Source organism: Anomaloglossus baeobatrachus, chromosome 8 (assembly GCF_048569485.1).
Source record: "Anomaloglossus baeobatrachus isolate aAnoBae1 chromosome 8, aAnoBae1.hap1, whole genome shotgun sequence".
NCBI lineage: Eukaryota > Metazoa > Chordata > Amphibia > Anura > Aromobatidae > Anomaloglossus > Anomaloglossus baeobatrachus.
Window position 1 is genome coordinate 190122665 of NC_134360.1, and position 15497 is coordinate 190138161.

Sequence of the window (15497 nt, forward strand, 5' to 3'; positions counted from 1 at the left end):
ATTGCATGAGGGGAAAACGCAGAAAAACACAGGAAAGAATTGACATGTCCATTTTTTTTTTAAGCTAAAAAACGCACCTTAAAAAAAAAGTTGTGTGCGAACAGCAAAAATGAAAACTCATAGACTTTGCTGGGGAAGCAAAGTCATGCAGTTTTTAGGTCAAAAACGCACCCGAAAAACGCGCAAAAATGTCGCGAAAAACGCACTGTGTGCACATAGCCTTAGGCGGGCTTTGCACACTACGACATCGCAGGCCGATGCTGCGATGCCGAGTGTGATAGTGCCCGCCCCCGTTGCAGCAGCGATATGTGGTGATAGCTGGCGTAGCGAAAGTTATCGCTACGCCAGCTTCACACACACACTCACCTGCCGTGCGACGTCCCTGTGGCCGGTGACCCGCCTCCTTGTTAAGGGGGCGGGTCGTGCGGCGTCACTGCGACGTCACACGGCAGGCGGCCAATCAGAGTGGAGGGGCGGAGATGAGCAGGATGTAAACATCCTGCCCACCTCCTTCCTTCCGCATATCCTACGGAAGCCGCAGTGAGGCCGGTAGGAGACGTTCCTCGCTCCTGCGACTTCACACACAGCGATGTGTGCTGCCGCAGGAGCGAGGAACAACATCGGACCGTCGCGTCAGCGTAATCATGGATTACGCCGACGCTGCACCGATGATACGATTACGACGCTTTTGCGCTCGTTAATCGTATCATCCAGCCTTTACACACTGCGATGTCGCATGCGATGCCGGAAGTGCGTCATTTTCAATTTGACCCCACCGACATCGCACCTGCGATGTCGCAGTGTGCAAAGTGCCCCTTAGGCTGAAAAAAAGAAGAAATCCATTAAAGACAGATAAGAAATGTTACGAGTTGCCAAATGAACAGTTTGGTACATTCTGTAAAAAAAAAAAAAAGCACACTGTTGTGCTTGGGAACTCAAAAAGGTCTGCACATACACAACAGTGGTGGATGATTGCAGAATACTTTCCATGGTGAAGAAAATCCCTTCACAACATCCTCCCAAGTGAAGAACATTCTCCAGGAAGTATGTGTTTCAGAGTCTAAAGGGCACGTTACATGCTACGATACATCTAATGATATGTCGTCGGGGTCACGTCGATAGTGACGTACATCCGGCATCGTTTGACATATCATAGCGTGTGAACGTCCTTCTGCTTGCCAGTTGTTCATTGTTCCTGAGGCAGCACCCATCGCTCCGTGTGACAGTCCGGGAACGATGAACTGCAGCTTACCTGCGTCCCACCGGCAATGCGGAAGAAAGGAGGTGGGCGGGATGTTATGTCCCGCTCATTTCCGCCCCTCCGCTTCTATTGGCCGGCCAGTGTGTGATGTCGCTGTGACGCCGAACGTCCCTCCCCCTTCAGGAGGTGGATGTTCGCCGCCCACAGTGAGGTCGTTTGGAAGGTAAGTACGTGTGTGCCGCCCCGTGCTCGGCAGAAACCGAGCCACTCGGATCCGGACCTTCAGTGGGTGGCTTGAGGGTCTCCGGATTCGGGGGTCCTGCGGTCATGTCAATCAAAAGGGGTTTGGCGGTTTGGGGACATAGGTGTACGGCCGGAGTCGTGTTTGAGTTCGTGACGCCACCCACGGGATGTGGTGAAGGTGGACACTACCGCTGCAGTTACGGGGCATCCGGGGAGATGTTATGCAGCAAGTTGTTAACCCCTCTGTGGGCAGGGATGGTGGCCTCGGTACTCTTGGGGGTGTTCGGCGGTGCAGGGAGATGGGCGGCCGGAGTGCACTGATGTACTCACGATTAGTAAACACATGAGTCTCTGGTAAACAAACGTGATGGTGGTCGGTGCTCGCAGCTGGCTGCAGTCTGGTCCCCCACCCGGTTGGTGGTCTCTACCTTTCTCCTGCTCCTGTTTGTGATGGTGGACTACCTGCGCTTGCAACTTCAGGAGTCCGCTTCCCGGCTTGTGGTTGCCTGAGGAGCCCTTTGCCCGCAGACGCTGGCTCGTGGATCTCTCTGCCGTGGCGGTGGCTTTCTATCACCCTCATTGGGCTGTTGCCTTCAGTCGGGACTTTGGGTGGAACAGGACCTATAGTCCTGGCCGCAATCAATTAATTAGCTAGCCCCCAATAGCTTCTGGACCTAGCTTCAGGGTCTGAGTACCCCCCCTTTGTATTCCGGTTTCCGAGTCTGTTCCCCGGGTCGGTACCGGCGGGCCACTACCCTGTCCTGGTCCACCTCGGTTCCACCGAGCCGTCTTCCCGGCTCCTGCAGAGGCCTCCATCTGCCTCCTAGCCAAAGGTACCAGGGCTCCTACCCTGGCACCTGTCAGTTAGCTTCAGGCCTGACACACAGGCCTGCTTCCACTTCACTTCACCTCCACTAACAGACTCTGTACTTTCCCACCCCAGGCTGTCTGAGACTCCTCGATGAGCGTCTTCCAACCGCCTGGTTCCGCCCCCTGGTGTGTCCATCAAGCTCTGAGGGGGGTGACTAGGGTTTTAAATGTTTGGCTGCTGTCACCTTGTTAGGGGACTGGTGTAGTGCGGGGCCCTATCTGTGACTACCTGGCCCGGCCAGGGCATCACACGTGTGACGGGAGTTTATGACTTTGTGCGACATGGGCAAGAAATTGCCCGTGCCGCACAAACGATGGGGGTGGGTGCGATTGCACGAGAAATTGACGCGTGTACAGCAGCCTTAAGTCTACCAGAAAGAGTAGACTTCATGAGAGCAAATTCAGAGGTTCCACCACAAGAAGCAAACCTTTATTCAGCCTTAAAAATAAAAACGTCAGAATTTATTTTTAAGGCTGATTAAAGGTTTGTCAACAAAAATCTAAAGAAGCCCCCAGCTATGGAAAAAAATTCTTTGGACAAATGAAACTAAAGGGCAATTTACACACAGCGACATCGCTAGCGATGTCGCTCGTGAAAGCACCCACCCCTGTCGTTTGTGCGTCAAGGGCAAATCGTTGCCCGTGGCCCAAAATATCGCTAGTACCGGTCACACATACTTACCTTTCTAGCGACGTCGCTGTGGCTGGCGAACAGCCTCTTTTCTATGGGGGCGGTTCGTGAGGCGTCACAGCGATGTCACACGGCAGGCATCCAATAGAAGCAGAGGGGCAGAAGGCAGCCGCATAAAAGTCACGCCTACCTCGTTGCCGGAGGATGCAGGTACGTTGTTGTTTGTCATTCCTGGGGTGTCACACGTAGCGATGTGTGCTGCCTCAGGAACACCGAACAACCTGCGTCCAAAAGCAGCAAGGATATTTTGGAAATGGACGACGTGTCAACAATCAACAATTTGGTAAGTATTTAGTATCGTTAGCAGTCGCTCGTACGTGTCACACGCAACGACGTCGCTAACGTGGCCGGATGTGCGTCACGAATTCCGTGACCCCAACGACATCTCGTTAATGATGTCGTTGTGTGTAACGGGGCCTTTAGATCAGCCTGTTCCAGAACAATGGGAAAAAGCAAGTATGGAGAATGTTTGAATGGCTCATGATCCAAAGCATAGTACAAACTTTTTGTAAAACATGATGGAAGGAGTGTGATGACAGGTCATGGATGTCTTCCAATAGTCCTGGGTCCTAAATGTTTATTATTTATGTGACTGGAGTGGACAGAGCGAGAAATTCTGCTCAGATTCAGCCAAATGCAGCAAGGTTGATTGTATTGTGCTTCACAGTACAGATGGACATTAACCCAAAACTTACAGCAAAAGTAACCCATGAGATTTTTAAGACAAAGCAGTGGAAAATTCAGCTATGGCTGAGTCAATCACCAGATTTAATCTACAGATGGAATAGGTTCTCGTTCAGATGCTGCCAGGATGGCAGGTACAGATGGAAGAGATTCTGGTTTGGGTTCTAGTGGAGACTGGACAGCAGGTACAATCAGAACAAGTTCTGGGTCAGGTGCAGGCAGGAAGGCAGGTACAGATGAAACAGATTTTGGTTTGAGTTTTGGTGCAGACCAGATGGACTTGAGTACAGACAGGTCAGGTACGGGTTCAGGTGAATACAGGAACACAAGGATCTGACAACACACTGGCCTATACAAGACAAACTAGATACTGATGAGGATCAGACACTTAACTCAGACTACAGTGGAGGGTGCCTTAAATACCTAGAAATACCTAGTGTCTCTCAGCTATAGGCTGAGGAAACGTCTGGAGTATGTGTGCTACCCCTTTAAAAAGCAGGGACCAAGAGACCTGCACAACATGCACAGGCCCTGGCAGCTGGGAACTTTGGTGGCTATGGAATCAGGGGCTGTAATAACAAGTGGACGGCCACAGCACTGAGTACGTTACCATCCCTGTCAAGAGAAGGTAGCAGAGCAGTAAAGGGACGCTGGCATTACAGTTGTCATTTAAATCCAAATCCTTATATGTTTGTACAATAGGCAACTATTGACAGAAGACAAACAGGATTGTAACTATTGGATGTTCAGAGTCTGCAGGGTCGTTCAAGCCTTGGTTCACGTGGGATTTTATGGCTCCTTATCCCAAACTCAAGAAATATCAATCAAAAATAATGGTTAGGGCTCGTTAAAGGATGTTTTCTTAAAAAAAGGACTCAAACCAAAACACAGAAAATTAATCTAATTGAAAATTCAAACTCGTAGAAATAAACTTTCTTTAACTCTGTTGTATATTTTGTCTAAATTCCCATAGCACTATGCTATGTAATATGCATCCCATTACATCAGGGCTTTTTTAAATAGTCTATTCACTATCTACAACGAGATCAAAGTAAGTGGATTTATGTTCATTTGGATCAGATTGACTTGAATTTCTACAGATTGGAAGTAAAATTGCCCTCTTATTCAAAAAGGTTAATGCAGCTTTAAAATAAAAAAAGAGTGTCACTGAATGAGCTTTTTTTTATCTCAATAAAAAGCAGTAGGGGTTTTTAAGACATATGAGAGACCGGAAAAAAAGAAAAGGATAATGACTGCCCTGTAATGATGGAATAACCACAGGAATATCATTCTCAATTTAAAGAGCAGCACTTAAAAGGAAAAATAAGAAAAGGAAAAATTCAATGAACAGGATGCAAAATGAGCAGTGAATTTGTAAATAATCTTGTAAATATGTAGCATATCGTAACTTCAGACAGAGCTCCTCTTTATGACTAATTGTATTTGCTGATTTGCATTGGATTTTTATTGTATAATTAAGTTTTAAGAATACATTTGATATTACTTGTTGGCAGGGAATTTTTTAAAATAAAAATTACCTTATATAGTCTGGTATAAGCTGAGTTTTTCAACACATTTTTTATGCTGAAAAAGTCCCCCTCGGAATATACTCGAGTGAGGGTCCCACTTATGGATTATAAAACACGTTGTTCCTCTCAAAATGTATAAAGCTTACCGGATCGGGACAGCAGCGTCACAAGACTGAGAGTTGGTGATACTGTGGCTAGGGGCTTTTGCGACGGTGTCGCGGTTCCGGTGGGTCGGCGATACTTGGGGCTGAGGGGTGTCATGTCAGGCACTATTGAGCCAGCCGGTGGTTGACGCTATAGGCTTCAAGAAAATGGCAGCGGAAGTGGCGTATGCGCATATTGAAGTCTCAGACAGACGAGAGCTCAATATGCGCACGCGCCAGCAGGCTCAATGGTGCCTGTCGCAACACCCCTGATCCTCTAGTATCGCCGTGACACCCCCAAGCCATAAGTATTGCTGACCTTCCATCCTGTGACCCTCCTGAGCCGCAGACACCCTCGTCCTCTAAGCCCGCAGCATCACCGACCCAGCCTTCTTAGCCGCCCTGGTGAGCTAATTAATATAAGGCACTAGGATTATAAGACAGACCCCCATTTTAACATTAAAAATTATTTTTTCCAATTTTCCTTCTCTAAATTTGGGATGTGTCTTATAATCCTAGGCTTATACTCAAGATAATACATTTTCTGAGTATTTTGTTGTAAACTTAGGTGCCTCTACTTATATTCAGATCGGTTTATACTTGAGTATAGACAGTAATTAAAAAAAATAACTAAAGAAAAAACTAGGTAATGTTCTGAGCCATCTTTTGTCATACATAAAAGCATCACCACTGAGGTCAATGATTGGCTACATGAGTGACATAGGATAGACACTAAAAGGTAATCTGTCACCAGGATGTCAACACTAAATGATTTATCTACACATATAGCTGTTTCAAAGCCATGCATGGTCAGTTGGTTTCTCTGTTATTGAGAAATCAGCATTTGAATGATATGGAAATTATGTTGATGAGCTATTGTAGCTCTGAAGCCTCTGTCACTCCAGCTCTATTCCCAAATTAGCGCCGGCTACAACTGCTTTACTGATGGCTCCTTTGCTTGAAGTCACACAGCATAGAAGTTGTAAGTTACGCAGGAGGACTTACGAAATAGAGCTGGAGTGACAGATTCTTCCAACCTGCAATTGTTCCTCAGCTTCCTTTAATTTGGCTGCAGTAAAGTTGATAGAACCAGATGAGTAGTACCTCAGTTTGCTGGAGCAGCATGGGTTTAAATGAGTGGTAAAGAAGATTGCTTTTTAAATTTTACATTACCATCTGTCTTTTAAATTGTATTTTATATCTTTTGCTTAAGAGTTTGTTTACAGAACAAGTTAAGTTTGTAATAGTTTATGCTCCATGTACAATAAAAAATCGTTGTAAGCTAAAAGCCAGTTGCCAAAAATTTGAGAAGATGGTATGGCCTCCTTCCTCATATCCTTCTAGGAATCATGTCTGATACTTATCTCTCGGGGGTTTTTTTACCTACATAGGGATGAGAGGGGATTTCTAAAAGACAGATATGTTCTATTGACCTTAACTAATCTGCTTTTCACAGGATAGATGATAAGTCTGATTGTCAGGAGTCCCATTGCTCACCAATCACAAGACCATGCGTGTTGTGATAAGACATATCACGTTTTCAGGTATTACAATTTGTATGAGGAACAAATCCATTAAGGTTCATTTACACTAGTATTAATCGGTGACTGAAAATTAAGAAAAAAGATCCTTGTTGCTGCTTGGTGCACATCCCTAATTACAGCATTTTATAGGAGAAAGTGAGCTTTCCCACTTGGTTCTGGCCTTCTTCACAACTTCATCAATAGTTCATCTGTGCTAGAAAAACATACAGGAGCCAAGAATATGAGTTTTTCATCTGAGACCCCTCTCTGTTATACTAAACAAAAAGCCATGAACAAAGAACAACTCTATCATGGTCAATTTTACCCTTCCAATTAACCATCATGAGGAAATGAGCAGACGTCTTCACGCAATCCCCGTCCATGGTGCAGGTCAGGGCTTTCTGGCCATGGAGAAGAGATGTGCAAATTTCCGGAGCTTCAGTGTTTCACTGTTTGACTCATTGGTCCAGTGTGACGTTATCTGTGCGGCATGCAACATAAGCCAAGCCTCGGATCCTGGAGGGTGAGGAAATTTGCCATAAAGCACTGACTTGGATCGTGAATCGGGGGTTACAAAAAGCAATGCACTTATCCCTACATCATCTAATATTGAATTTTTCTGGCGCCAGTTCTATTACATCCTAATACCTTAATAAAAATGTACATGTAGAATCACAGATAAAAATGTTGACACTCACTTTTAACCCCTTCACCCCTTTACCCCTGGTGAGTTTCCATTTTTCGCTGGGTTTTTTTTGTGTTTTTTTTGCTCTCCTTCTTCCGAGAGCCGTAACTTTTTTATTTTCCCTCAATCTTGCCATATGAGGGCTTGTTTTATGCAGGACAAGTTTTCATTTTAAATTAAACCATAAGTTTTACCATATAGGGTACTTGAAAACGGCAAACAAATTGCAAAATAAGTGCGATTGCATGATTGATTTTGGGATATTTTATTCACAGTGTTCACTATATGGTAAAACTGATGTGTCGGTCTGAGGCCTCAGGTCAGTGCGAGTTCCTAGAAACCAAACATGTTTAGGTTTATTTTTATCTAAGGGTTTAAAAAAAAAAAAAATGTGTCCAAAAACTTGGCGCACATTTTGCACCGTTTTCCGCAACACGTAACATTCTCATTTTTCTGGATCTATGGCTCAGTCATGACTTATTCTTTGCATCTGGAGCTGATTTATCACGGTACCATTTTTGCAGAGATGTTACATTATAATCGCCTGTTATTGTATGTTGCACAAAATTTGCAGCGACCATAAAACGTAATTTTGGTGTTTGGAATATTTTTGCCACTACACTGTTTACCAATCAGATTAATTGATTTTATATTTTGATAGATTGGGTATTTCTGAATGCAGCGATATTAAATGTGGGTATATTTTCTTTTTTAACCCTTTAATTTTTAATGGGGGATGATTTGAACTTTTAGGTTTTATTTTTTTTAATTTTTTAAAACTTTTCATTTTACTTTTTTTTATTTTACTAGTCCTCCTAGGGGACTATAAGGATCAGCAGTCTGATCACTCTTTCATTTCTGTTGATCACAGCTACACAGCTCAGATCAGCAGAAATGCTTATCTCTTGTAACTCTGCTGGCTGTTTCAGGAAGTGAGTCATAATAGCCTAGGAGTCATCACGTGACGGGGCTTCTGATGGCAGCAGATAAGTGCGTGTTACCCACTGTGGGCATTTAAATTGCGCTGTCACATTTTAAGAGCTCAATTTAAGTGGTTAACAGACATGGGTGGATCGAGGATCCAACAGTGCCTGCGAGGCACACATGTATTGTGTTCAAATCAGCTGACATGTGCTGGAATCACCGTTGGCTCACTGCAACAGCCGGAGGGGGTTATCCCTTGATGATTTAGGATGTACCGGTACATCCTCAGTCGTTAATGGGTCAAGGTGACCTCATTGGACTTAAAAGTTCTCTCTCAGCTCTCTGTTTTTTATGGGAATTGATCAATAAGCCACTTCCAGAGTCCTCTAGAAGTAGCTTTTCTAATGTGTGGAGAAGGATTAAGCATTTGAACTGTCTAGTGTTTATCTTCCCAATATCATCTATGAATGGGGGTCTGGATGGTCATCTGATCTTAACTAAATTGTTTAGTTTGCCCTGCTTCAATAGTGTTCATTCTCGCATATGCAGTTAAGCTCCTGTCCTATACCTTAAGAGTTAAGCTGGATCTGCAGAGTTTCCATATATTTATTTCATTTTTATGATTTATCCTGTAATTAAACAGTTGTAAAATCCAGATAGATATATAGTATGTAAATATATGTGGCATGTACTGTGTCTAACAGAAATGTTGCCCAACCAATTGTAATTCTATCTTAAAATTTTCCTAAAAATATGATGTCAAGGAAAATAAGTATGTGGCATGTTGTCAAGCCTATTTTGCTACAGTTTTATGTTTACATTTATTTCAGACTTATGGACTTTTCCATTTACAAGAAATGGTTGTCTGGTCTCATGGAAGTTGGCAGATTTTGGTGATCATTAGGTCTTCGTGTATGGGGTTAAATCTAAATCATGTTCTCTTTTAATAGTTTAGCTAACAGTTTATAACCCTTACTACCGTACGTAGTATATATATATATATATAGTGTCTATGGTGGGAGTTCAGTGTTTGTGCTTAAGTTAAAGAAAGGGTTGGTATTTGGGATTTAAGCTTTTTGACTTCTTAAAAGAGTCACCCAGTAATGTGTTGAGTCAAGGTCTCCATGATGAGCTTTCCAGAGGATCAAATCAGATGGGACTGATGATCATTATGATCATAAGAGATTTATTGAGATGAAAGTCGTTAGGGCAGGAAGAGGGAAAGAAAGATCGAAATTTACTATTACTTGGGTATGATACGATAAGGTAATGTGTCTGATATTTGCAGAACCTAAAATGGTAATATGTGGTTAATATGTATGAGTGCCTAGGCGCTAGTGTGTAAAACGTACAATCCGTTACAAAGAGATCTGCAAAATCCCCCTAATTCCAGCCCAGTTTGCTGTTTGTGTGTGCACTGAGAGGCTACACATGACCTACCATCCTGAGAAGAAGAGTGCACTGGTCAGGGTGCCACTCTAAATAACTGTATATCAGGATAGAACTACAGATACCACTTCAACAATAACTAATTACACAGGTCTGCAAAAAAATTTTTTCGAGAGCTGTTTTGGTTATTCCACGTAATCTTTATGTTTTTGAGTGTGCTGAATCCGAAAATGACCTCCGTTTTGTCATAGGACATCACGTTTTCTGACAATTTAAGTAACTATGTTAAATAAGACAATACATCAAAATAAATGAAAATAGACTCATAAAATTATTTTTTTTATTACAAATGTTTCATGAAAATCATTTTTTAACTGCAATGAGCTCACTAACACACACTAAAATCGATTCTTCTTCCCTGTGAGGCTTCTCTTGGTACATTTACGCTTGTGAGTAGCATCTGTAATGTCTCCAGCAGTAGCCTGCCATCATTGTAATGCTCCATCTTCCCTGGTATCTTCTTTCCATCTCTTTAATGTCCTGGTGGAATCGTTCACCTTGCTCTTCACTCACAGCTCCCAAATTTTCAGGAAAGGTTTCAAGGTAGGAATGGAGGAAATGCACTTTCAAACTCATCAGGCAACCTAAAGCTTGAAATGCTTTCAGCATTCGTCCGACGATTTGTTTGTAGTCAGGGTCTTTGTTATTGCCTAAAAATTTCTCTACAATCTCTTTAAGTGCAATCCACCCTTTTTTTGAGGATGCGTCATGGTATTGATAAACTCTTGATCAGCTATAAGCCATCTAATGTCTGGTCCGACGAACACACCTTCTTTCAATTTTGCCTCCGAGAGGCCTGGAAACTTGGCGACCAAGTATTTGAAGCATTCTCAATCTTTTGGAAGTGATTTTATGAATTGCTTGATCAATCCCAATTTGATGTGGAGAGGTGGTAGAAGAACTTTATGGGGAGGAACCAAAGTTTCCTGGAGGACATTTTTATCACCAACTGTGAGCACCCTCGGCTGCCAATTCTTCTTGGTCCAGTGATTTTGTCGGTCTCGACTGTCCCATAGACACAGAAAGCAAGGGTATTTGGTATACCCAGCTTGTTGCCCGAGCAGCATGCACAAGACTTTCAAATCCCCGCACACTTGCCAACAGTGGTCTTCATATTTAAGTTTGTGAAGAACCAATTCCAAGTTCTCGTAGGTTTCCTTGAGGTGTATGGAATGACCTACAGGGATGGAAGCTTAAAAAACGCCGTTGTGGAGTAAAACTGCTTTGAGACTTCTTTTTGAAGAATCTATAAAAAGACGCCATTGCGCTGAATCATATTGGATTTTGAATTGACCCATCAAACCTTCGACATCGATGCAATAAACCAACTTATCTTCCTGGGCAAAGTAAGGAACGAACTCGTCTTCATGATGTCTGAACCATGAAAAAGACACTCCTGGCAACAATAAATTCTTGCATTTGAGCCTTGAGCTGAGTAACTCAGCGGCATTTTTGGGAAGATTTAAGTCTCTTACCAAATTATTCATCTCCTCCTGGGAAAACAATTTTGGTCTTGTATCATCTTCAAAGTCAGAACTTGATTCATCTGGTTCATGTATGACTCCACCTTCATTGGACGTAGTTATCTCTTCCAAGGTAGCAGGGGCCTTGGGTACTGGTATATCTGTGCCATGGGGGATGGGACGAATTGCTGAATGAATATTGGGGTGTGAAATGGAATGCTTCCATTTTGAATTATACCCTTTCACATCGCATGAACAAAAAGTAACAATCGTCACTATGGTTCTTTTGCTCTCACCATACCATAGGAATCCCATAACGGAAAGCTTTTTTGTTACCCTTGAACCAATTTCGGAGGTCTTGAACATACCGTTTGCACACTTTATGAGGCGCCCAAGCTTTATCTTGATCTCCAAGCTTTAGTCCGAAATATGCGAAGCATACTTTTTTCAAAAAGTCTGTAATATTCAGCTGTTGCTTCAACACTGTATATTCACCACAAATGTAACAGAAACTGTCAGGCGAATTAATACACTTCCGCTGCGCTGAGCCATAATGCTAATTTTGAGAAACACGGTTGAATATGAAGAGCTAACACGTACTGAGATTAAAAAGTGTGAACAGGCGAGAACAAAGATAAAACAATTGAAACAAGCCCGGGCATCTCAGAGCCCACTCGTTCAGCTTGCAAAATGTTGATGCTGGTTTCATTAGCTGACTCTGAAAGTTCTTTTCTTTGAAAGTTATTTTTTTTTGCATTATATATCTTTAATTCATTGATGTGAATTCATTAATAGTAATTTTGACTTTCAAAACCCTAAAAAAAAAAAAATTATGAAAAATTTACTAAATTTGAAGAGAATTTTGCATTTCGTGGCAAATTCTGACGTCCAGGATATTTTTCAATATTTTTTTTCATTTTCAGCACACCAAAATACATGGAAATTAGATGAAAATAATCAAACAGCTTTTTAGTCGCAGACCTGTGTTATTTATTACCAGACACTGCCTGAAATATGGAGGAATTGTTTGGACCTTACTATTGGACCATCAGATATACTATACTATGGCCTTGGTTATACATTACGATATTCATCTCACCACTTTGCATTATGGATTACCTTGTCAAGCAGCCATATGAGTCTTTTAAGTGCAGAATATTTGTATGAATATTATTTTCATTAGCGTCTGTTTTAATGTTTGATATATAGTTAAAGGAAATCTGTCAGGTGATTTTGTAGTACAATACTACTATTATCTTTAAATAGGGCTTCAGGAGATCTTTCATAATCAACAACTTTTATAGCTCTCCCTCTTCTTGTTATCTTGTTGTAATCTCTGTAGAATTCCATGTGACATAGTAACTAGTCAAGCATATGTAAATACAAACTGCATATTCACTGGTCCCCCCTCCCACCTCTCAGTGCTGGCATCAGTGATAGTAAATCTGAACTGAATTTGCACTGCTGCCCCCACCCATACTCCCTCCCACCTCTCCGCAGTGATAGTGAATGCACTGAGAGGTGGTAGGGGGGAGCAGTGAATATGTGAATTGTATTTAGATACACTTAAGTAGCTTGCAGGAGACACTTAATTCTATGGAGTTTACAGCAAGATAACAGGATAAGGCAAAGCTATAAAACTTACTGATCCTGAAAGGTCTTATTAAGCCCTATTTAAAGAAAAAAATAGTATTGCACTACAAAATCACCTGACAAATTCCCTTTAAATATTGTAATATATAGCTTTTACTGTAAATTTACCCTACAGTCTAGGTTACTTTTATTGTAATTGAGCACAAATTGATTATTTTTATTTAAAGTGGTGGTGAGGATTAAAAATGTAGTTGTGGGCAGTATTGTTCTTCCCTAGCCTTCAGTCATAATAAAAACTGCTTTTGAGTCTGAAAAAACAGAAATATGTAAATTGGCCTGAAGAATATAGGTTGTTGAGTGTATGAATCTATCTCCTGCTGTAAAAAGAAATACATTGAAATCACCACCAATTGGAAATAAAGCACCTTGCCGAGAGGAATACCATGAAAATGTTGTAGAATGAACCAAACTGGTGGAAGGTAGGGGCAAAAAGTGTGGAGGATGATAGAGAAGCCATAGAGAACACCTTACAATATGAGTAGATGTCCATAAGAATTAGACACTTGTTGTCATGAATGATCTGTGCTAGGCTCAGGCATCACTAAGCCATTGCATGTATCTCACCCCTGGGTTACAGGTCATAGGAGGAACTTATTCCGATTTGCCTCGTCTTGATGGTCAGGGCACTATATCTTTGTGCTGCTGTTACTAGAATGCCGCCAGTAATAGTTCCTGCTCTGCAGCACATGAGTCTGGCTCCCATGAGTGTTCCCTGATCCATTCTACCTCTCAGCTACCATCCTGACTTGAGCCCTCCCCGTACCATCTGTCTGCCCAGCTCCTCCTGACTTCTCGGTCCCATCCTGTGTTTCTGCTGTTCTTGCATCTCCCTGTACTGTCTGTCTGCTCAACTCCTCCTGACTTCCCAGTCCGTCCCATGACTCTCCCATCTCTGTTTGTAGCTCTCATCGCCCAGCCTCTGACCTTGCTTTGTTGTACCTGACTTTGGCTCCACTTCCCCTTTCTGACATTGGCTTGACTTCCTGGTTCCCGACCTCTGACTAGCACCTGACCATAATTTACTTCTCCCCTGGTTTTAACTTGACATCCTGGTGCTGACTCGGCCTGCAGACTATTCTATTGTTTTTGTGCCCTCTAGTAGGTAGTCTGCTCACTACATCTAAAAACAGCTTCTCCGGTGTTTCTCAGTGCCCCCCTAGTACAGTGTGACCTTGCATTGGGTGAGATAACTAATGCAGCCGTTTAATCAGGGTCATTGTCTAAATAAACTACAGTAAAATACCTAAATTAAGTAATTTTTTTCTTTATTAGTTTTTTGTTTTTATTATTTTTAATTTAACTGATCAAAATAGTATAAATTCATTGATAAATTTGCCTCAAAGTCCTTATCATGCAAATGTTATTCTCTGCCATATAATCCATCAAGATCAGGCCCAGCAGATAGTTTGATGGCATGATATGAGATTATGGGCTTGTCACCCAAAAGGTGTAAACCCAGCCTTATTTTTAAGGGTGACTTCATCTGTTCTTGGTTAAAAACAAATTGCTGTATCTTCTTTTTTGTACAGTTTAGTTTAATTTTAACCAAATATTACCGGCAAGTCCATTTAAGAACAAACAATATTAGTGTAATAAATTGAACATTTTTCTATATACAGTATCATGACGCTCTCATAGAATGTATAAAACAATAGAAACTTACCTAATAACAAAGACATCAGATTTTTTTACCGAAACAAAGAGGATTTGAATTGGCATGTAAGGAGCCCATTGGGGAAATTAGTGTCAGAGGCCTATTCTCTATTACATTCTGTCATTGCATTTTTCTACCTCTGTCTGTCTTCTCTTCTCTCAAGCTAAGTAAATGCATAAAATTGCCTGTTCCCCTCTGAACATTGCTTCAGCTTCATTAGTTTGGATTCAGTTAACAGACTCCTTCTTGCTATCTGGGCTGAGGCTCTCCTGATTACAAAATCATTGTCCGTACCTTCAGGCTACTTAAGAGAACAATGTTAACAGAGCATTTCTAGGCAACTTAAGCTGCTTTAAAGGGTTGATGCTACCCAATTCTTCTGTATAACTTAATGCAAAGCTCAATGGTTTTAAAAAATATAAAGCAATAATGTGAAGAGATGTTCCTTGTGAATGTAGCTTCTTGTTAAATAATCTCTTGGATATATTGTTTCTAATATATGCTATTGATTAAATTTTATAAGCTTGATTTAACGTCTTCATCTGATTCATACTAACAATAGAGAAAACAAAAACAGGCAAAAATAATACAAATTGTTTCCTGCAACCTGTCTCCTGAATTTTATAATGAAACTTTATGAGAATGGTAATGGTTCTGTAAAAGATTTATAACAAAGAGTAACTTTCAAACTTAAAGTAAAACAAGTAAACTATTCGCACAACAAAAAAAGCTAACCCGCTCATATCTCCTGAAATATTTACTCTATTTAGAGAAAATGGCTCTTC